The sequence below is a fragment of the Coptis chinensis genome, chromosome 6 (genome assembly GCF_015680905.1).
Source record: "Coptis chinensis isolate HL-2020 chromosome 6, ASM1568090v1, whole genome shotgun sequence".
Lineage (NCBI taxonomy): Eukaryota > Viridiplantae > Streptophyta > Magnoliopsida > Ranunculales > Ranunculaceae > Coptis > Coptis chinensis.
Window position 1 is genome coordinate 2,525,632 of NC_141461.1, and position 25,000 is coordinate 2,550,631.

Below are 25,000 nucleotides of genomic sequence, written 5' to 3' on the forward strand. Positions count from 1 at the left end.
TCCATGTAGACATCTTCTTCAAGGTCTCCATGAAGAAAAGCCGTCTTAACATCTAGCCTGCTCAACCTCTAGGTTCATACTTGCGGCCATACCCAATACCACCCGGATAGAAGTCATCTTCACTACAGAGAGAAAATCTCATCAAAGTCAATTCCTTTCCTTTGACCGAATCCCTTCACACAAAGGCGAAGCTTTGTGCCTTGGGTGAGGATTGTTCTCTCATGCTTGACTTTGTATATCCACTTATTCTTGAGAACTTTTCTCCCTGTGGGTTTCTCAACTAACTCATAAGTGTGATTCTTATGCAAAGAATCCATCTCGTCATGCATGGCCTTCAATTCCCAACCACTTTTCTTTGTCTGTACCTTCAAGTGCCTCTTGATAGTACATAGGTTCTCCACCATCCGATAGTAGCACGCACGTATGTGGTGGATACCGGGTTGAAGCTAGTCTCTCTTCGCCGACCTCCTTGCCCCATCTGGCGGTGCCTCGGGAGGATGCACTTCGCTTTCTCGGTGGTGGTTCATGCATCTCATCTGCATCTTCTATACCAATAGGTTCTATCCCATCATGAGCAATAGGATTCTCATCATGAGCTTCAAACTCATGGTTCTCTCAGATTCTCAATGCCTTACGCGACGTTCCACGGTAGGAACTTCGGTTCAATCAACAAGATCATTGGTGAAAGCCTCGTAGCTTCTCACCCTCCTCAAAGTCTGCTATGGTTTGGTCTTCTAAGAACACAACATCTCGACTTCAGATTACCTTCTTGTTAATCGGATCATAGAGTTTGTAACCAAACTTTTCATCTCCATAACCCGGAAAAATGCACCGCTTGGCTTTGTCATCAAGCTTGGATCTCTCATCCTTCGAATATGCACAAATGCCCCGCACCCAAATACCCTCAAGTATCCATAATCAACATCTCGCCGCGACCATACTCTCTCGGATAATCACTATTATTGAGGCTTTCTTTGGTGACAAAGTTGATCACATGCACCGGCCAGACGCATTCTTACCCAAGAGCTTCTAGGTAGCTTAGAGTGAGATAGCATGCATCTCATCCTCTCTACAATGGTGCGGTTCATTTCTCTCGCTATTCCATTCATTTGCGGTGTCTTTGGGAACGGGCCCGCTCATGACGAATCCCATGACTCGGGCAATACTCTTCAAATGGCCCAATGTACTCACCCCCATTATCCGGCGAATACACTTCAACAACTTCCCGGTCTCTCTTTCCACCATGTGGAATTTCTCAAACACGCCAAGTACTTCATCCTTGGTCTTCGGACTATAGGCCCATATCTTTCTTGACGATCATCAATGAATGTCAAGAAGCACGAAGCTCCCGGTGGGACTTCACTCTCATAGGACCACATAAGTCTGCGGTGCACTAGCTCAAGGGGCGTTGTCCCTTCTCGTGAGACGGGGAATCTTTGGAAAGACACCTGTGTTGCTTTCCTACCAAACGATGAGTACATGTATTTAAATGTGTACCTTTAATGTCCGGCATGGCCTTTTGCTTAGCAAGAACTTCCATCCCTTTTATGCCCTTATGTGACACGGTCTCTTTGCCACGTTCAGATGAAGCTTCTTCTTACGCGCATTAAGATACGCTTTTACACAAACTAGCCTCGTGTTTTGTAAAGAGAGCAAGTTTTCTTTCCTCGGCGCTACAATGGAACCTCGCTTTCGGTTCCATACCCGTTACCAAAAGCGAGTTTACAAAGCCATCGTCATCTAATTTCCGGCCGAAATTAGGCTTAACCGTATGTCGGGGACATGTCTTACATCCTTGAGTGTCAAGGTGTAGCCGACAATGGTTTCTACATGAACATCTCCAATGCCTATAATCTTGAGACTCCATTTACCCATCCTCACTTCACCATATTCACCACGGTTGTAGGTAGTGAAGAATCCCCTCATCGGATTGTGACGTGATAGGATGCTCCCCAGATCTATCACCCACTCAGATATCGACATGAGGTACTAAGGCAAAGACACACCACAATCGACACAATTCCCACTAGGTCCTCGACTAGTGCGGTAGTATCTCTGCACTGTGTGTTTCCGTTCCTCGCACCATGTCTTCATGTACACGGTTATTCTTCTCATCCCTCTTCAGTGTTCTGCACTCATATCCTGAAGTGGCCTTTTGTGGCACAATAGTAACATTGCCTCTACGCCTTAGGAGTTCTAGCTTCACCCCTAGATTTACTTCGTCATCACCTCTAGAACGAGATGGTTTTCTGCTTCGACCTCTCCCCCGTTTCTCTGTGAAAAGGACCTCTGAGTGAGAGGAGCTGCTTCTTGCACTCCTTCTAGTCTCTTCATTCAACAGAGATGTGGTAGCCATCTCCATGGTAACAATTCCATCCTTGGCTGCTCCATGTAGAGAAACTGCTAATGTCTCCCAACTTTCGGGTAGAGAGCCTAATAGAAACAAAGCCTCAACTTCGTCTCCCAAATTGATCTTCATCAAATGCATCTGATTGATGATATTCTGTACTTCATTAAGATGCTCAGACATTGAAGAACCTTCTTGGTACTTTGTGTCTGCAAACTTCTTAACGACTAGCACTTTGTTTCCACCGACTTCCTCTCATAAAGGTCTTCGAAGTTTCTTTCCATGAAGGTCGTAGTCTGGGCCACATGGTGAAAGACACATGTCGTCAATCCATTGTCGAATGTATCCAATCGCTTTTTCGTCAAGCTTTTTCCACTCTCGGCCTCATCGGGTCTTTTTCCGGTTTTACTCCCTCATTCTCAATGGGAAGTGCCAAGTCCTTGCAAGATATAGCAAGTCTTCCATCTTGGCTTTCGGATGGTGTAGTTCTTCCTATTCAGACTCATCATACGAGTGTTCACGGAATGGTCCATCTCTACAAGTTATTTAACCTCAAATCTTCTCTCAGGAATTTCGTCAAACACCTTCTGACCAAGATTCGGATAACACCCTAGGCTATTCTAACCAAGGCTCTGATACCACTTGTTGGGGATTATACCAATACCAATCGGTTCCCCCACTACACAGATAACTTGTATGAACACACTTCAACTCCAGATAAATCTCAAATATCACAAACTACCTATACTAACATGCCCAACTCGCTAAACAACTATTAACAACTGATAATAATGTAAAGTAAAGAAAAGCAAACCACAACACAAAGATTTACCGTGGGTTCGCCAATGATGCCTACTTCCACAAGAGCCAGTTCTTAATAAAGTGGGAAGGAAGATTACAATCTCTCCTTTCAGTCTCTCACCTTACTAGATCACTCTTATCTCTTTACAGGGTTGTATCTCTGTAAAGGTTCTCTCTCTTTGTTTTAGTATGGATTCCAATCCTTCCTGACTTGTTAGGTTAGATTTTCCAAAACCTTGATTTTTGGTTTTATCTCCAAAACCAAATTTTCATGTAATCTTTGTAGCAAAGCCCACGAAAATTAAAATGAGACTGAAGGCGCTTCAATGTATCGAGAGATCGGCTGGTCGCCCCTCTATGAGCTGGTCGCCCTATTCTATTGGAACTCGAGGCCGAAGTCGCTTCATCATCATCCGCTGGCGCCGCTTCTCGACATTTCAACGCCGAATTCGCCCGTTTCTCTCCAGCTCTGTTTTCTCTCCTCATGTGAGGGATAACTCCAACACTAAGTGCACATCTTTCTTCTTTTCAATCAAAATGTATCCAATTAGTTTTTGGGTTGGCTGAATTAATCTCAACATAAGTTGACTAGACTATAATAAGATTTTCTAGCCTTACTGTGAGTCTGTGACTAATGTTTCATTTTTCAAATGATCGGGTCAAGCTACTCAAGCTCTGTACGTACAGGCCGCCAAGCTCCCTCAAGCTTGACTAATAGTACAATAGTACAATTTGATCCCACATACTTTTAAGGCTTTGAATTGTTTGAAAAACCTCAAACAATTCAGTCGAGCCTAAACCTACCTGATCTAAGACTAGAGGTGACTCGAAAATGTTGGGAGATTTCACTAGGAAGTCACACCTCAACTTAGTTACTTTCTATCCCAAATAATTTCACCTTAGAGATCACACCAAGAAAATCACCCACCCAAGACTTTGGTAGTTATCACAACAAACTCAACAAAGCAAAACCACTAGTTTATCATCACAATTCATAGCAACAATAAATATGGAAGTAAATAATGTAAAGAGACACAAAGATTTAAGGTAATTCGGTAGATGTTACCTACGTCCACATAAGAGTCGAGTTTCCTTTATAGTAAAGATTGGAGAGTTTACAAGAAATAACAAGAATCAAGAATAAGATGCCTCACTCAAACCCTAGCTCAATAGAGCTCCCACAATTCCCATGAAATGAATTTCTCAAAGTTGTCTCAAAACCCTATTCTATTTTTTTTATATAGGTACACATAAAAAAAGGTGAGAAAATGGGTTTTCGGCCGAAATATTAAAAAACCAGTGAAAATTTCGGAAGGCATGAGCGCAGGGTGTGCCTTGGACAAGGCGTACTCGAGCGCAGGTCGCGTCCCCTTCGTTACCAACTTTCAGTAACTTTCGCAAGGCATGAGCGCGGGGTGCGCCTCGACCAAGGCATGGTGGTCGAAGCAGTGGCCGCCTTCGTTGCCAACTTCCAAAGAACTTTTTCGCAAAGACGAGCGGGTGCACCTTCTACAAGGCCAAGTGGAGCGTAGGGTGTGCCTCCTTCTCCAAGCTAAAAAGCGGCATAGTCGGACACCGGAGCAAAGCTCGACGGTTCCACAACCCAACAGAAAACCACGTACAACGGTAAGTTAACCAAGCAAGCTACTCCCTCGTACATGTTTCTGGCTCGCTCTTATTGCCAGGGGTGAATGGAGGCTTAAGGACAATATTAAATGCGCATTGTTGCAATATCCTCCCTTCAGCAAAATTGCATTGCATACTCTAGAATTCAGTTACGATTATGACAAAAGATTACAGTCTCTCCGAATTATAATCAGAATCCAATGAGGCACATTTTCAATCAAATGTATGAAGAAAGTCACATTTTTAGATAAGATATAAGTTCTCATTTCTCAAGCTACTCCTATTTCTAGTGTCATATGGTAAACAATTTGAATTCACTACCTCCTATCTGTACGACTTGTCCAGAGTTTTGCACTCATTCAAATTCAATGTACACATTTTGGACATATGGAGCTGAAATCATATATCTTAAGAAATCCAAGCAACTTATTCATCAAACTTAGGAACAGATCGATGGCAACAGAGAACATGCTTCACAGTATATATAACACCCCAAAACTCTATAACTCCGTCAGTCACTTAGACGAAAGATAAAAAAAATTCGGCAGAATCACCTCTGTATTTTCAACATTTCATAAATATAAATTCCATCATAACCTTAAAAAAACATCAAAACAATATATTTCTCATTGATCAACCTAGGTACTTAACTGTATCAACCAATGCCAGAACAGTTAAGTAACCAATTTAGCGGATTCGACTCCCACGAGCCCAAACTTACGGGCGTGACTAGGTAATCTTGTTTTTTTAAAAAAACTAGCTAAGTGAGCAAGATTTTATGTTACGGGCGTGACTAGGTAATCGTGCTCCTCTACATAGATAAAATCTACAATCAAATTCACATGTATTCTTTTAGATATTGTTACTCTTCTTCTAAGCATATAACAGCATTATATGTACAAAACTATAAGTATTTTTTCACCAATAACGATACTTTGTATGCATATATTTGACAATCAAATTGACCCAACCGAAAACAACAGTGAAAAGGAATATTCATGCCATGTAGAAATGAGAATGTGGGTATTAGTGAGTTTGATTGTATAACACCAAGTGTTTTTAACTTTTATTTTTTTTCATAATAATAATAATAATAATAATAATAGATAATAGATAAAACAAAAGATAGGATATATATTAGTAGAGATAAACTTTCATTCTTTGTTTTTAGGGGAGTTTGAAAACAAAAAGGAGTTCACGGAGTTTTTTTAAAAACATAGAGAGTTTTTAACCAAAAAAGAAAAGAAAAGAAAAGAAAACGGAAAGGAGAGTAACATCAGTGAGCGGTTGCTGTGTACCAGTAAAAAGAAAAAGTTTCGAACGAGGAAGACCGTCTTCTTCGCGTGACAGTCGACTTCGGTCTTTCAGGGTTTTTCTGCTTTCGAAAATCTAGCTGTTCGGTTTACAAACTGTGAATAGTCTGAAAATATTTTTTTTTAAAATATTTGTTTTCTGCTAATCATATCCGTAATACTGGTTTCCTTATTTGATATCTTGTAAACTTTGTTAATGGTGCCGGCTGTTAGATACTATTTTGAAGTACTACAGTATATAAAATTCTGACGAATTTGCGCATTGAACTATAGAAGTCTTGACACCGGTTGTTAATGGCGTCGCCATCAGAACCAAATCGTCCTATTCTTTGTTGTGTTTGAATGATGTGTTTTATTTGATTTTGTGGCGATGTTAAACTGTTGTGGTTATAATTGGTGATGTTTGGTTGTTGTGGTGAAGTGTTGGTGTTTGGTTTGATTGGGTGCTGGAGAGTGTGAGGGGAAGCTTTCACATAGCATTAATGGCGTCGATTTGAGTTTTTCGCAGTATAAGGGAATCATGATTTGTTGGTATAGGTATATAGGGGTTTTCTCAAGGAACCAAACTGCTGGGTTCAATAGTGGTGGCGAGTGATGGCTGGGCCGGTGGTGGCTGATGTGGTGGTGGAGGCGCTGTGAGGGGAAGAATTGAAGATGACCAACGATTCTATTTTTCTGTTGGGCTTGGGCCAAACCATTCCTATGGTTGGTTGGGTCGAACCAACTAGTCTTGTTGGATGGCCGGTGGTGGATGGAGGTGGAGGAGAGGTGCTGTGAGGAAGAAGAAGGTGAACAGTACGTGAGTATTAGGTTGGATTGGGGTTGGGCCGAATTAGTGGGTGGGCCTGAGTGTTTTAAACTTTTAGATTTCATTTTTGGGTTTAAGTTTTAAACTTTGGGCTTTTGGGTTAGAGGAGTTTAGGTCTGGTTGACTGCTGTTGACCTGGCTGGTTGACTGTTGTTGACCCTTGGTAGGTTGACTTTGACTGTTGACCAGGGTTGACTTTGACCAATTGACCCAGTTTGACTTTTAATTCGGATTATGATTTGGGCTATTAGGATAGGTCTAGGGCTATGAGCATGCTTAGATTTAGGCTAAGACCTTTCGATATATACGTGTGTACATATATTAACTACTATGTGATATTTCAGCCTTTTATGATATACAAAGTTATGACACTTAGACATTCAAATAATTAATAACGCGTAAACCAAAAAATACAAGAAACAAGATACTCTTTCGTTCTCTGAAATAATATATACAATAAAGTTCAATAATGTGTAAACAAATTTACCACACTTTTTTTGAATCTCTCCATGTCTCAAGTTTTGGAAATGAGTTTTATGACTGATGATGTCATATGTTAGGTGGACATTTATTGAATGTGTCATAAATGACCCGATAGCGTTATAAATGAGTATTCATTGAATGTGTCATGAATGACCCGGGTATTCATTGAATGTGCCATGAATGACTAGATTGTTTGGACTGTCCTAGAAAGGAACTAAGGTATTCGCCTTGTAGATTAGTTGTATTAATTTGATTATGCGAGTGTGCTTGGGCTTACATTTGAATACCTATATGATATCTACATAGGTTATATAAAAGTTATAACTTTCTTTTGCAGGAGGGTATGACTTAATAATATTTTGTGCAGGGATGCGGTCCTACCCTTATACAGCAGTAGATATCGGTAAGTTTTAATTCAATTACTTAGTTATTAAAACGAGTTAATAAAATAGAAGTCTTGTTTGGGAAGAAACTATGCCGGTTGAAATGACGGAACTACCTGTCTTCCAAGTTGAGAATGTTTAAGTTATGATATAATTAAAGTGTTAGTTGGATAAATAAAGACTGGAAATGTTTATATGTGGTTAGTCTACTCATACCAGCAAATTTCATTTTGCTGACCCATGTTTGCTTTGTTTTGGCAACGTGGGTGTGTTCTTGGAAACATAGGTGGAAGGCAGTGGAACCGCGGCGTGTGATTTGGATTCTTGCCGGGAGCAGTCAGTTAGTTATTTTATTAGGTCCGATTCTTCTTGGAAGGATGTAATAACGTAATTTACATTTCAGCATGACATGAGAATAAGATATTGAAGACTTTTATTCTTAGAGTTGTTTGATTTTCTGTTTGGACGGAAGATAGCTTAATAAAGTGATGGTGGAAAATTCTTGGGATTATTTTAATTTAAGTTGATTCTTTTATGATGTGGGTTTTAGGTTTTTGGCATGTGTTGTATCTACCCCGTCATAGTCTGAGTTTTTAGACAATAACACAGCGATGTTTGAGATATTTATATTTCAAATATTCATTGTGTAATTGTTTAGAAATTAGGACGGTGACAGATTGTCTTCACCTACAGGATGCACAATCAACTGATGAACAAAACAGACTCGATAGGATTAAATGTCAGCTGCTTTTCCGAAGTCAGCTTATTTGATTTATTTTATAAACGGGTGCTTCTAGCTGTTCATTATTGGCAAGTTGTGCAGGTACACAAAATTCGATTCACTGGAATTTGGTAATCTTACGAAGCTAAGAACCCAAGAATCTCTGCTAAATCGGCAGAAGATACCATTCATGTTTCCTTTTCATGCATAACTACTATGGTGTCGTTCCATATCTATTATAATAAAACACAATGGCAGGACAAAGGGTGGTCGGGATCGCGTGGGGTCTGAGTTAAATGTGCGTGGGGATTTGCATAGACACGTGTATGGCTTAGAATGTTTTGAAACCTCAATGACATTTAAAAGGTTGCTTAATGAATTAATTTCCATGGACCTTAATTTCCAATACCATATATTAATTTAGTTACCAAAAAAAAATTAATTTGTTATTTAATTTTCATACTTAAAAAATGCTTACTAATTAATTTCTGAAGATATACAATACAATAACTTTAGAACGTTTTGAAACCTCAATGACATTTAAAATGTTACTTAATGAATTCATTTCCATGGACCTTTCCAATACCATATATTAATTTAGTTACAAAAAAAAAAAAAAAATTTTGTTATTTAATTTTCATACTTAAAAAACGCTTACTAATTAATTTATGAAGATATACAATACAATAACTTCATAAATTAAAATGCAGTAACTGCATAAATTAAAATGCAATAACTTCATAAATTAAATTACTTAGAGAAAAAGAAACGAAACTGCCTCTTGAACCTGAGAATAATTGGGTATCCATACTTTACTCATCTTCATTTCTCTTTCTCCAAAAATCAATTCTACTTAAATTTCTTCATCTCCATCAATAGATTTCTTTTAGTAACTCCTTGACTAAACTTTAATAAACCGCATGAGATTCTTCTCCTTATTCATATTTTGGTGTTATTCCCGGTTCGATAAATTTCTTTATTTGTTTATTGGTGACAAGATTATTCTCTAATCTCAGTAAATCTATTGCAAATTCGGCAAGCAAGTTTGTCTCTACTCTCATCAACTCTATTCATGCAAATACAAAAGAAATGGTTATTATTATATGGTTATTTTAAGATATTTATTATCATGGATTTCGTGGTTTTAGGTTCTCTGGGGAAGAAGGTGGCATTCGGTGATTGTAAATCATTAGAAGAAGTCGACATTCTGGTGATTCAAATTTTCCTTTTTATTTAATTTTTGTTTTCCCGTTTTTATAGCAATTTCTAGACAACGTTAGAAACTATCATTGTTTAATTCCCTATTTCAGCATTTTGTAAGAGGATTGTTGTTGAAAGCTGAAATCGATTAGATCCAGTTCAATAGATAAAACAAACGCCATTTTTTTTTATGGTCCTAATTTCAGTTCAATCATCATTTTTCCATTGTTCAACCATTATTCAATTGGAGTATGAGAGCTTGCCTTGAATTTGTTGTACGCCTAGATGACTGTTAGTTGATGCTAATCAGTTTACGATCAATGGCAGGGTTGATGTGTAGAACGTATTAATTAATCTTGGATTATTGTCAATAGCTATAAATTCTTTCTTTCTTAAATCATAATTCACCATTGTTGGATTATTGTAGATTATAAAGTTAAATTTGACATAGCTGTTGTTTCCATTTCGCATTTTTCTTATTTATGTATGAATTATACATCAATTTCGAAGTTTTTTCCCTTTGGGTATTTTAATTTTATTGATTTCGATTGGGTTCAGGGTTCTCAATCTCATCAACGAAGGAGAAACATCAAAGCTTGATAGTCTCTCAAAGCTTTTTTCCTCACATGTATGTTTTCCACCATCTCCCTCTTTGTTCAGGCTGGGGTGTATTGATATGATGAGACATGAGCCATTGACAAGCATTTTTCTCACTGGATTTACCTCTTTTCTTGATTTGGTCGTGAGTGTACATATCTTGGGCTTGGTGGAGATGGGGAAAAAATAGGGTTAATTTAAGATACCCTCTGTTTTGATTTTTAGTTTTGAGATTGCTCCCCGGTTTAAAAAGAAAGAGTTGATCTTCTCAGGTTTGGTGTGGGCTTTAGAACTATATTAAATTATAAGAAAATTAAAAAAGAAAGATAACCAATAACTATTATTTAAACAACTCTAGGTGGGTGTGTTATTTAGGTGGACTTAATATGTGGCAACGGTTTTGCCCAGTTTGGGGTTTAAAGATCCAATGAAAGAAATCCCCAATTTGGTTGTGAGAACCGATCCAAATTTTTGGCAAGTTCAATTGTAGCTAACATTAAATTAATGCCGTGTTTTTCTTTCCCTTACCTATAAATTGATTGAGAATTCGAGAGTGTCTGAACAAGGGTATGTAACTATGGCTCATACTAAACAAGACAACATCAATTGGGGTGTTGATTTGTTGTTGATGGTTGTTGGAAGTGTCACTGTTCTTCCTTCTTTTTTTGGGTCGAAGTTCTTAAATACATTAATGCACCATTGACTACTTGATTAAAAGTATTTAAAACATTGACCCAAAAGAAGTAAAAGGGTTTTCCCCTCAATTCACATTCCAAATAAATATATATGTTTTATGTTTTTTTTCTTTAATGAAGAAAATGTTTGACATTAACCCATTTGAAAATGGGCCTTCTCTTTCTCCTATCTTTTTGATTGTTTTCTTAGTTGGGAGTTAGGACTTTAGAAACCCTATAATCGTTTTCTTGCATAATTAAATCAAGCTCTTAGTTTCAAAACCTCATTTTGGTATGGTGTTATTTGTGTCTATTCGAACATTGGCACTATATAATAATCTACCAATATTTCCCATGATGATAGTCTTATATTTTTACTTTGCCGATTGGATAAGTTCGGTTGTGATTTCTCCAATTTAATGTGTGGTGGAGGTGTACTATTTTTTTTTCTCAAGAACAATATAATTCAGAATCTCCCGTCTTCCAAAGTGGTCAATGCGGTTAAAGACGTCCCCAAGGTGGTGCCAAAGGGGCCAAGGTTTTAGTTGAAAAACCTAACCACGTGACCTTATGTTCCCTACTGACAAAGATAATCACAAGGTCCGTTTGGTTATTATTGGGTATTTGATTGTTTATTTAGTTGCAAGGACAAATCATGCCAAAAGCCCATTTATGGAACACTTCTAAAGAGTCAATTGGATGAGAGAAGTGATAACGCCATAGCCTACGTGTTAATTTGGTTTTATGCCCTCGATACTTTTTAATTTGTGGTTTGTTGATCCTACTATTTTGTGTTTGGATTTTTAAGTTAGGCTCCCATATAATACATAAGTCCCATATGAGAGTGACTTTTAATAAATGTTTCACATTGAAGTTTGTTATGACATGATGTATAGCCATTGTGGAATGTGAGTTGAGATTTTGATATAATTTCATATGAAAACCCTCTCCATAACAATGGGTTTTTCCACAATAATAAATTGCGCTTCTACTACAACCAGTTATGCTTTAATGGATCATGATAACATATTTTGTCATTATTGATTTTCCTATTGTACAATCTTTCTCAGAGGCACAAATTTTCATATTCTTACCCCCCCCCCCCCCTTCCTCTTTCTTTCTCCATAAATATAGTTCGTAGGTACGTTACGTATGCACAAGCCATTGAAATGGGCTAAACGTACTGCTCAAGTTAAAGGGAAGAACATACCAGAATATCCAAGTGTGGAATTTTTTTTCTTTGTTAAATCTAACGACGTACATTATCTAAAGTTGGTATTCACCTTTTTGTTTAATTCTACTTTATCAACATAAAAAATTCTATCAAATGAAGGTGAAGAATAAACAGGATTAGGTGCAGTAGAACCTCATTGAGTGGAATTACAAAGAAACTGCATGCAGTTACAACTTACAACATAGTTCATCGAAGGATAGACGGCTGCCTCCTCACATTGAAGCCACATCAGTTGCTTCATTCAAGCCTCTCACATGGAAATCCATGGATGAGAGAAATTGTATAGGCAATACCAATTTGTAGTTCAGTGGTTCTTTGATCCATCTTTTTTGTCTATGTAGTGCATGTTATTTTCTTTTGCACATATTTTTTGCTGTGTAGTGCACCTTTTATTATATTTCTCCAACCATTTAAGTTTGTGTACAGGTGGTAAGTCAATGTCGTTAGTCTAACATGGTTAATGTATAAACTCAAGATAGAAGGGCCTTAGATTTGTGGGAAGCATTTCACACCATATGGTTGCTTCCAATGCCTCTGTAATATGTTGGTATAAAAGTTTTGGGAAATGACCCTATCATATATATTTGAGAAGGAGATGTGGAAAATATTGAATATGAAGATTTTTATTACATTTTATATCTTGTATGTGCAGGTCTTTTGTTTGTTTCATGTTTTCAATTGTATTTGTATTTATTTGATCGAATTTTGATGTGATATTCTTAGGTTCGGAGGCGGGGGACTTTAGGAAATGAAAACCTCGATCTTTTATGACAAGAAGCCTCCAGAATGAGACCTCCGTTGTATATATTCAGAAAAACAATAAATATATTATGTTGAGCCCACAATTCATTATTATTTGTTTGTTCAATTTTAGGATTTTTCTTTGAATTGTATTATAGATACAAATGAGGTATAAATCTTACAAGTCAAAAGGACTGTAATTTTAAGTTAGAATTTTTGGGAGATCATAGATAGAATTTCTGAATTATATTGATATTGGCCAATTTGAAACTTTACCAATCTTTTACTAACTTTGTGGAAGTCTCTTCAAAGGCTTCCAAAATCACAAATGACCTATATTTTTAATTCAATTAATTCTGCAGTTTGCTCAATAACTAGAATTGATATCATGCATGTTGAAATTTCTAGAAACAGCAGAGTAGTAGCGCAAAACAATGTAATGAGAAGATTGGTACACAATTTCTATAAATGTTTCCTGCTAGACATTTAAGGTTATCAAAAAGTCTTAACAATATACGACTACATTTACAAAGCTCACCTAATTAGAAGAAAGTAATGAAGAAAATGTCTCAACAAAACTATAAATGCCTACGTGGTTTTGCCAAACTAAACCAATTTGAGTTTTCTAATAATTCACAATGCATGGAGAGCATTGATTAAGTGCTCTGTGAAATTCAAAAGATTAATAAGATAATAATAAAATGTGTTTTTGACAATTTCTGGCTTGATGTTACATAATATTTATCGATTTTAATGTAGAATTGTCTTTATGTTTTTCATTAAAAAAAAAAGATAATAAAATGTGAAGGTGGTGAGAGTACAATGGATGAAATTGCCTTCAATTCATGACTTCAAATTGGGTTTTTGCATTCATTACCGTATACTGATATCCACAAAATAAACAACACCAGGGATTATGTCATCCAGCGTGTAGTTCCAATTCAAAATAAAATGTCCATAAATTTCCATCTATGCCACATGCAGTGTACCACGATTAATGTCACAAACAACATAATAAACATCTCATAACCAACCGTGCTGTAGGCACGGGTAATGCCTAGTATTTATAATAAAACAAAATGGGTAGACAAAGAGTGGTTGGGATCGCGTGGGGATCTGAGTTGGATAAAAGACACATGTATGGCTTAGATTGTTTTGAAACCTAATTCTTAATGATATTTAAAATGTTCTTTAATAAGTGAAATATTTTGTAAATGAATTAAATGAATTATTACACTTCATAAATGAATGTGCCAGCTAAAAGGCGCTTGTGGCATTTGAAAGGGTTACTTCAAGAAATAAAATGTATCTCCAACGGCAATAGACTTCCAGACTTCCAGTGCATTTAAATTCTCTCTAAATTCCTATTGACCCGCAAAATTCAGTTGGCCTAATTCGTATTTAATTTCAACACTATAAACGGATTACTAATACGTGCATTAAATATGCCTCATTCAGTCATTTGCTCAATGCCTTGAGCCCAGCCCACAAGAAATTTAAAAAAAAAACGAACGAATGAATTAAAACACTTGAGGAAAAGGAACGGTCTCCCCCGCTAATTAAACTCTCTTTATACGCCATTAAGACCCTCCCTCTCTTGGTTAAAGACCCTTCTCAAGCAAAATGATGATCCTGTTTTCTCTTTGGCCTTTCAGTCTCAATACATAAAGTTCCTGTTGGTAAGCATCTAAGAGTGCGCAACGACTCAGTAAGATCAATTTTTTATAGCTCCTCTTTATATCTTCTCCTCTTTATAGCTCTAAAATTATGTTTGATTGATCTAAAAAAATATAATCCTTGATTCTTCTGACTTAATGAGGATTGTTGAGGGCAGTTATTATTCTTCCCTGATGGGGAGAAACTAACCCCTTGAATAAGGCATTTTTAAATAAGGTACTGAATCTCAAACTCTTATCCTGTTTTGAAATCATCTGTAGATTATCTATTTACATTCTTCCATTAGAAATGTTACTCACTTACATCATATATTTGTGAATTAGCAAGGAATTTGAGTGGGTACTTGGGTGGATTGAATCATTGTTAGTTGTTTCCATTTTTAATTTATCTTTTCTTTCCCATGAGTTGATTGTGTATTATTCTTTTTGCTTGAATTTTGAAGGCTTTGGAAATTTCTTATGCTTACTAGAACATGTTATGTATTGAAATTAATTGCGACTTCAGAGTGTCGAATGTGCACTGCTGTGTTTAAATTTGTTACTTTGTTTGTTACTTTAGTGGGTTCAACTATAGCTATTGTGTTTCATGTGTTCTTTAATTTGCTTTATTGGTTTAATGAAACATTTTGACGAGTGAGCTACTATTGTAATTCTTTTCAGTTGCTAAATCTCTATGGAAGAGCCATAGATCAACATGTTCATAACGAATGTTGTTATGGATGAAGTGATGATGCACTGTTGCAGAGAATCTCTTGAGTAAGCATTGTACAAGCATAAATCGATTAAAACATTTGATGAATGAATGAATTAAAATATGTGTGATGAATGTACTATCTACATTAAGTCTTGCTTTATAACTCAATTAACAAAGTATCCACTTTGTGAAATTCTGGTATGGAGCTTGGGTTGTAGTTCAGTTATTACGATAAAAACAATAAACATTATTAGTAAAATCACTGTTTGTGTTTCAGGAATGATAGCATTACGGTTTTTCTCTTTCGAAATCTCTTATGTTTATTATTATTATTATTCGTTATAGTTCTGACAATTCGCGATTCCGAAGTTTCATTTGCTTATGGTTAACTTCCAATAAATCCTCCACATAAATGTTTCCAATTAGTAACTAAAGAAATAACTCAAATGCCAAATTAAAAAGTGATTTGAAGAGTCTTTTGCCATTGAAAATGTGCTCACTCCCAACATATGGATAGTCAAGACTGGTTTATACACATTTTAAGGGCAACCATTTAATTTTGAAAACTCTTGAACTTCCAAATAGGCAAATAGCCCACATTTTACATTTAATCCATTAAATGATGGTCGAAGGCTTATTTTTCTGTAACCGAAGGCCAAAGGTCTTAATAACCATCAAAAACTTGCTTGGGATTGGGATTCTAACACTGAAGACTCTCAAGTCTGAATCGCACAAAACCACAACTCAACTCCACAAAAGAGAACCGATCCCTATGGTTTCAATTTGCTTCTATTTATTCATCAAATGCAGTGGAATAAACCCATTCATTTCTTTTATCAATAATGGTTATTCTCACTTAAAGTCGCCTTCACTCAGTTGATCTGCTTACAGACAGACTTTTTGGGTGCTAAGATCCAAAGTCGAGTTCCCAATTTCTCATATCTTTTACTATTTTAGATAGCTCAAAATGTTGAATGTCTGTATGATTTGGATGCAAACACCAGGTTACGATCGCCCAAGCTTCTTTACAGGAACATTGTTTCTTTTTGAAACCCTATAATTGAAAACTGAATCGGATAGGGTTGGTGGATTTTTTGGTGCGACTCCCCTCTTCATCATTTATGAATGTATAGTTATCATCTGGATGAGAACTTAAGTTTATGATTTGAATGTGCTTTTGTTCCTTTATGGATATCCGAATAGGGGATCGTAATATTTTTATTTACTGTTTTAGGCTGTACTTTAAGTACTGCATATCATGGCTAGCTGCAAATTTGATAAGAGTTGGGCATGTATTTATACTTTGTAGTTTTTCATGATTATTTTGAGTTTAGAATGCCATCTGAGGCCTTGGTTCGACAATACCATTAGTTAGTTGTTTCATTATGAATGCCATATGAGGGTGTATCTGATGTTGCATCTTTCTTATATCTCTTTCTTATATCTAAAAGATTTTGAATTATAATATGCAGACACAATTACGTAGTTTGTGTAAACAACCTTCCAAATATTGACTACCAAATTGATGACATCAATTGAGCAATGAAAGCGTTGCTAGACTATGGTATATCTCTCTCACTTCTCATGTTTTGTTATTTATTCAGTGGAGAGTTTGCAAAGGACATTTGTTATGTGGTGGTTGTCTAATGTTGAATTTGTTATTGATGTAAAAACTATGTCTGATGGTCATATATTTTTATGTTACTATTAGACACTAATTTAGATAAAATACAACACGAAGATATCCTTCTAGGAAATAGTCTATGATCATATAGGATTATAGGCTTTCAACCTCACAGAGCATGTCTAAACAATGTCGTAACCTTTAATTTGTACCAGTGATAGATACGGAAACTCTGTAAGTAACATTTAACCTTTATTTTCCATTTGCAGTTTCATGTTTTCAATTGATGCCTACTTTTTTTTTAAAAGTAGTCTTACCTATCAAGTTACTTCTTTTTTAATCTCTTCATATTGAGACGTGAAAGAGTAGATACTGGGGTATTGGCATTCAACCGATTCAAAGCCGATATTAAATTACGTTCAAACACGTGAAAGGCATTGGATCTTTGCATGAAAAAGTGGTTGTAGTGGATAATTCACCAAAGTCGCTGGTTAGGAAGTTGTGCAAACAGTGTGCAACAACTGATCTTGGCATGGAAAGGAGAGATTCAGAATAGAGTGCAGATGCTACTACACAATGTGAGGGGCGTAGCCTAAACATTAAAAATCTTCGGGTAGCTGCAACATTTTCTGGATGGTATCACTTTCAAAATGTAGAAATGGGACAACGTTAGTTGGCAAGGATCTAGAGGCAAATTTTTGCATAAAGGAAATCGGAAGGCAAGTGCATAATTTTTTCTGGCTCTCGAGGCTGTATGTTCAACAGCACAGCCAACCCTATGATATTAAGAAGTGGCGATTGCAAGACAGACATGGTGCTGCAGTCAAAGTCAAAGAGATTAAATGGGAATCATCGGACCATGAGATAATCAAATAAATCAGTGTAGATGAGTCATCAAATGCCAATATAGGCTTAGTAGGTTTTGGAGTGATATATAGAGATCATATCTGTGCAAGAAATGTGAATCAGATTGTTGCAAGTTTTTCTGCCATTGTTTAAAGGCTTTCTATAGCTGGTGGCAGTAATGAAACGTTATACAAAAAGGTTGTCTATGAATGATGATCAACTTTGTTTCATTTCATCGCTATTAATCTGTCTAATGATGAATGCACGTGTTTTTGTACATATTCTAGAATGTGCATATGGTTTTATGTTTGGGAGTTTCTTTATTTTTAAGTTTGACAGATCATTATCATTCACCTGTTCCATGTTTTTCCATAGATGAAAGAAAACGGTGTCGTCATAACGTACAAGTTTGACCCGATGAGGCATGCAATAAAGTTCTTATTTCCAATGAAGACAAATTCCCAGTTTATAAGCCCATACGCACCCTCGGCCCCTCAGGTCAACAAGCCATTTTAATAATAGACGCCTACATTTACAAAACTCACCTAAAGACGACAGTCGCTATTGGAAAACACAATAAAGAAAATGTATCAACATAACCAAAATGCCTATGTGGTTTTGGCAACCAATTAAACTAATTTGAGTCTTCTAACGATTCACAATTGATAGTGAGCATTAATTAAGTGTTATTTTAAATTTAGAAGATTAGTAAGACAATAATAAAATGTGTTATCGACAATTCCTAGTTTGATGTTACACAAATAATGATTAACATTAATTTTATTGTCAATTGCGTTCAATTCATGATTTCAAATTGGGTTTTTGCATTCATTACCACATATTGTCATCCACAAAATAAACAACAATTGGGAAGTATTCATTACCACATAGGCTCCTTGTTGCACATATGAAAATATTATGGTGTACCAAGATTAATGCCACAAACAACGTAATAAATAACTCATAACCAACCGTGCCATAGGCACGGGTAATACCTAGTAGTTTAACATTTCATAGGTTTCCAAAGGATAACTAACTAACAATACAGATTATTCAGAAATTTTTTACCAAAGTATCAGGCTTACCTAGCATGTTCCCAAAATAATAATAAAGCTTGTTGATTAATCCTACAAAGAAAATCTAAAACTCCTGTAACCTCTACGCAACAATAAAACTAAAATGGGCAGTGTTAAAATTTCCAAATAAAACATATAAAATGGTTTAAATCTTGCAATTCATGGTTTCTCAAGGAAAAACACCTACACATATTATCGCTCACAAAACTTACATGCGTACCAATGTATCAACCTTTTGAATAATAATCCCAAAACATACATTCAACCCCTAAAAAGTTTTTAAGAAAGTAATAAAAAAATGTGTTGTTCGAATATTTCTAAACGCAACCTAACTCAAACTCAAGGAGTTGAGTTGTTCCACAAAAGGTTTGTGAAGTATGGTGTTATATGGAGTTGTCATAACTGATGTAGTGGGCGGCGTAAACTGGACAATGGTATAGTAGTCATTCATTTTGGTATGCATTAATTCAAAAAATGTATATGTGTGGATGCGACAGGTATGAATTTGAGAGTCTTACCTTATATAGTTATGCACTTATGCCTTGCTCAGAACGGTTTCTAAGAGAGAGATTTGAGAGAAGACAGGGATGTCCAATCGGGTACCCTACCCGGCCCGAACATGACTTTTCGGGTTTTGAACGGGTATCGGGTTATCTAAATTCGAACCGGTTTTCAGCGGGTCGGGTTTGGAGTCGGGTATTTTGTTGAAAAATGTGACCAAACCCTATTCTAACCATATATTTCGGGTATCCATCGAGCTTGGGTTCGAATTTCGGATAGGATAAAGCCCGGTATAAATGAAAAAAGAAAACAATAAGAAACTTTATTTGAAATATATATCTACATTTTATTCTTTCTTCAGTTATCCATCAATCCTTCAAACAAAATAAAACTTCTAATGAACTTGAAAGTAATTATCACCTATACTCGGACATAATTATTTGATATGATTTAAAAATAGATTGACTCGGAATGCACTATAAACACATGATCACGTGCAATTACTGAAAAAATTGGAAATCTCAACATAAATTTTTTCATAATCCAATATATTAAATAACTCATCATTGTAAACATGAATGAGATCATAATCAAAATATTTATCTAACTCATTCTTTTATATGAGATTAGTAGTATACAATTGAGACCGGATTTGAGGTTCGATTTCGGTCTAAGTTTGGTTTAGGGTTTTAGCCGTTTTAACGGATTTAGAGCTAAATTCTCAGGTCGGTCAGGGCTTAGAAAATGTGACCAAACTCTACCCTATGTATTTCGGTTTGGGTTCGGGTTCGGATTTTGTCGGGTTCAAACAGGGTTCAGTGTGGGTATTTTGTTCGGGTTTTGGGCTGGGCAAGATGGACATCCCTTGGTAAAGAGGAAACTGTTTAAAAGAGGGCGGGAAAGTCTATTAGTGAAAAAATGAGCGCGAACTTTGAGAGCGTGAAGCGGGAAAAACAGTTTTATTTGGTTTTGGGCTAATTTCCTGTCTCCAGGAGGCATACACAACTTTCTTTGGGACACAAAATGTAAAGTCAAACTCCTTGGTTTCTAGTATTGATAATGTGGACCAAGTGACAACAGAAAATCAATTGCATTTGCATTCTCGTCGTCTCACGGATAACCAACAAGGAAATGTGATCAAATTTCTGAGTTTTGCTCAAGCGTTTGGAAGATGACAATGAGGCCAGAACTATGCATATGGCCATATTGAATGAGTTCAAATACAGGAAATTTTCTCATGTTGTCAGTAAAACATGCGTCATATATAACACAACGTGAATGGAGAAAACCAAGCTAAAGATTTTACACCGCCATAAAAGCAAGTCTCCAACCCCACAATCCAATAAGGTGCCTCTCTGATGCAATGTTCTCAGATACCAACATACTGCTTCCACTAACGCCAAGACCATCAGTCCTTCAGCTTCACTTACTGAGACCTCCTACATTGTACATATCGCTTCCACTAATGTGAAGGCCAACAGCTTTAGTTACCTTGAACTTTTGAGCAACTCCAACATAATCCACTGCCACTGACAATGCCAACATGATCCCTGAAATACACTGAGAGCACATTATAAAGGTGAACCACCATATTTCTAACATAAGAATATTTATGGCTGTTGTCGTTCTAATGAATTAGAAATAAAATTTGTAAGAGTCTTATTACAGGAAGCAGAGAAAAGGATAACTACTAGCATAGGTGACAAAATTTAATGTCAAATAACCCGCCAGGTGACTAGGTAAGGCCTAAGCTTTGCCTTCGCTTCAAATCGCACCACATATATGTGGCAAGTGGGCATAATGTGAGTTCACCAAACTCACTTCCACGAATCATCCTCATGAAATTTACATTACACCACACCAGAGTTGGTTTGAAGTCTGAACTTCAACTCGAGTCTAAAGGGTTACCAAGTAACGTAGACCCAGTGACAACAGAGAACAATTCATTTACATTCTCATTGTCTCACAGATAATCAACGAGGAATGTGATCAAAATTTTAAGTTTCGTTCAAAGGTTTGAGGGAAGACAACAAGACCCTACACTCCTAGGTAACACTAGTGTGAATGGAGAAAAAAAATCGCTCTAAATTTTACAACATAAAAGCAAGTCTTCAACCCCAGAAATCTAATATGGTGCCTTCTGTTCTCGGACAAAATGTTCTTTAGATGTCGGGTTCTCTCATACTGCTTCCACTAACGTAGAGACCATCAGCTTTAGTTACTGAGACCTCCTACATTAGTACATACCGTTAACGCCAAGACCATCAGCTTTAGTTACTGAGACCTCCTGCATAGTACATATTGCTTCCACTATCACCAAGGCCCACTTTAGTTACCTTAAACTCCTGAGTAACTCCAAGAGATTAACCACTGCCACTTAAATTGCAAACATGTTCCCTGAAATACAACTCAAAGCACCACATTATAAAGGTGAACCATATTTCTGGTACTAGAAAATCTATGGACGTTGCCATTCTAATGAATTAGAAATCAAATCTATAGTAGTCTTATTACAGGAAGCAGAGAAAGCATAACTACTGGAAGGTGACTTAATATTCCACGTCGATTTCTCAAGGAGAATTAATCCGCCAGGTAACGCCTAAGATTGGACTTTGCTAAACGACCTAAGGGATGAGACCGCACCACATAATGCTACTATTATATGGCAAGAGGGCATAATGAGAGTTCAGACAAACTCAGCTCTACGAATCATCCACGTAAAATTTACATTACACCACAGCAGGGTTGGTCTGGAATTCTGGATTCTGAACTTGAACTCTAGGGTTACCATATGTGTCTTAAGTGAGACTTTAGCAAACAGAAGCATATCTAAAAAGTAAGCTCACAGCCCTTTATAGTTTATACATATGCTGAAACAAAAAGGGACAAAATTCACATGAAAAAACAAAGGATAGGAAAACTAAATAAAAAAAAGGATTGATAAACCAATTGGTACTTACAAGTCTGCGAAACAACGCTTTATGCCAAGTCAAACACACAATCTGAGTCTCTAGCAACCACCTGTAACTCTTCAATATCCCCCATTTTTATATTGGACCGGCTCAAAAAATGTGGGCACGTTGTCACTTTGATTGTCAATTTATCGACGACTCTAGTACTTTTCATCAAAAATTTGACAAACCACATCTCATTCTTTTTCCATGAAAAGGATTTGATGTCAACTAACTTCAGGTGAGAAAGAAAACATATTGGAGTTGTTCCAATTATTTGACCATGTCCACTAAATGGAATTTCATTTATGCGCAACAAAAGAATCAGAAGCATGTAGTCATGACGATGAATAAGTTAAAGACTAAAAGGAAAACAAATAGAATAAAAAGTTACATAGGGAAAGTATATAGATTCAATATTAGGCATGTTGCACAGCAAATCTACAAATTGCCTTCCACTTGCACCAGTGCTCCCAATTCCATATCCGTACATCAACACACTCAGATGTGTCAATAAGGAAAGTGAACGCATATGAGCTGATACATTGGGGTGCGAGAGAGTCTAGAAAAACCAAACAAAAGTACCAGTACTTGAAATCGACAAAAATCTAAAAACCAGATGCATTTGCCTTACGTGATATGAATGATTCTAATATAACCTAGACAACTTAGAATACACAGACCAGAAACATACCCGAATACTAGCTACAGCTAAGTGCAGATTCTTTAAGTGAAAGATCCCTCTAAGGAGTGGACCCAGACGCTTAACAGTTCCATTATAACAAGTTAGATGAATAAATGCGTCAACGAGAGATGACAGGTCGTGTAGAGAATACTTATAACAAAGACGACTTCTGAAATGCAATGACATGAGACTCTCTGCAGAAACTTTTATTTCACAATCACGAAAACTTCTGCTAGGTATAACCCGTGCAACGGCACGGTTGGTGATGAGGCGCTTGTGAAAGTTGTGATGTTGTCTGTATGTTATACATCTAACTATTTTTAATGGTTGTCCTACGCGAGAATTTGTACATATTTTCATTTACCGTGCTGCTATATGTTGATGGCAATTATGTTAATTATATTCTCACTACTGGAAAGCATTTGTGAAGTAATGAGTAATGAGTAATGAGTAATGTCAATAATTAGTGTTTTACATGAAGCCATAATTTACCCAAAAATCTTTATTAAACTCGTACTAATATTATGAAATTCAAATAGCATTAATCGATGCTCTCCATGCGTTTTGTGAATTATATTGTTAGGAAAACCACATAGACATTCTAGTTATGTTAGTTGAGTCATTTTCTTAATTGTTTATTCCAATTTTGACAATCATCTTTAGGTGTGCTTTGTAAATATAGTGGTACATTGTTAAGGCTGCTTGATGGCCTGATGATCCCTGCCGAGGGTTGTTTTGTGCTTATAATCTTGAAATTTAGCTTCACTTGAAATAAGTACTTTATTGTTTGATTCACCGGGTACTTTGCAAAGATTACCCATTGTTGAAACAGAGCATTATATGCTAATTAGAGGAAAGAATGCATTATTTAACTAAGAAAATTTGGTATAAAGAAATAACAAACTTTTGAATGGAAGGAGTTAGCTGTGAATAATATTGTATAAATGATTAGTTAGTCTTTATAGTAGAGGAGAAATCGAATGTAATCGGAGATAATGTTGTTACATCTAATTTTGAAATGAAAATATTGTATTTGTTTAATGCTATATATTTTCTAACTGTTTTTAGTACATAAAATTTTATTAAAAATATATATTGACTACGGCACGTTGGTTATGACGTACTTATTATATTGAACGGAGATTTTTATTATGTTTTAAAGGCATGTAAATATTGTGATCCAATGTCCAAAAGAAGGTATTGGCTATGATATTCACTATCACTTTCAACATTCTTTGTCTTCTCAGTAGTAAGATGTTCTTTTAGAAGTTTATTTTCTTCAATGAGTTTTTGATAATTTTCTTGAATATAACTTCATATTCTTCAAGTAGTTTATCAAAGGCATATTCTATTTTTCGATAGCGCACACAATATTTTTTCGTATCCTCGTAGTCTTATTGTAAAAAACTAATTACTTTCTTTTTCTTTGTAGCATCCTGTTCCTACATCTTTTTGTCTTGCGAACGTTTTCCCAAAAATATTTCATTCTTTTTTATTTTGGAGATATCAAGTTCTGCCCATACCTCATATAGATTGTCAGTCCATATGAACCAGTTCGCATGTTAAAATGCTTCAGCATAAGAGAGACAAAGAGTTTAGATTTTTTATTGACACACACTGGAAAAACAAGTGAAGAATGACACAAGAGATAAAGGAATGAGTTAATATACAACATAAGATAATTGAGCATTGTATACTACCCAATATAACGTTGTTTTAGAGAGATTTGTAATGCTACAAACGGAACCTTGGTATTTAAGGGACCTGCCTAATATGTTGCGTGCATTATGGTTGAAGCTCAATAGAAATGTATTGGTTTGGAATTGTTTTTTTTTAGTGTTTTTTTTTTTTTAATTTGGTGAGTTAGAATGATGGTTAGTTTGTTGGCGGATCTCACGGGATTGAGTTAAGTCTTTCCAATTATAGGATATGTTTGATCGCCCATTGTATGTTCCCGCATATTTTGGAATATATAGTACTGTCCCGGAAAAGGAAGATCACTGTAACTGCACACAACTA

The 25,000-nt window shown here is 36.1% G+C and overlaps 2 long non-coding RNA genes across 3 annotated transcripts; one reads left to right on the forward strand and one right to left on the reverse strand.

Annotated features, from left to right (window-relative positions):
• The first annotated feature begins 9,231 nt into the window (after positions 1–9,231).
• LOC147490693 (uncharacterized) lies at positions 9,232–13,148 on the forward strand. Its single transcript, XR_015198852.1, has 4 exons — positions 9,232–9,525; positions 9,631–9,692; positions 10,241–10,310; positions 12,911–13,148. It is a non-coding gene; the product is annotated as an uncharacterized LOC147490693 (long non-coding RNA).
• Positions 13,149–20,479: 7,331 nt separating this feature from the next.
• LOC147490694 (uncharacterized) lies at positions 20,480–23,386 on the reverse strand. Of its 2 annotated transcripts, none has more exons than XR_015200114.1 (3): positions 22,991–23,374; positions 22,306–22,858; positions 20,480–20,895 (listed from the first exon to the last, which is right to left on the reverse strand). It is a non-coding gene; the product is annotated as an uncharacterized LOC147490694 (long non-coding RNA). The 2 variants fall into 2 exon arrangements; XR_015200113.1 differs by lacking the exon at positions 20,480–20,895 and adding an exon at positions 20,925–21,742 and having other exon boundaries at positions 22,991–23,386.
• Positions 23,387–25,000: the final 1,614 nt, after the last annotated feature.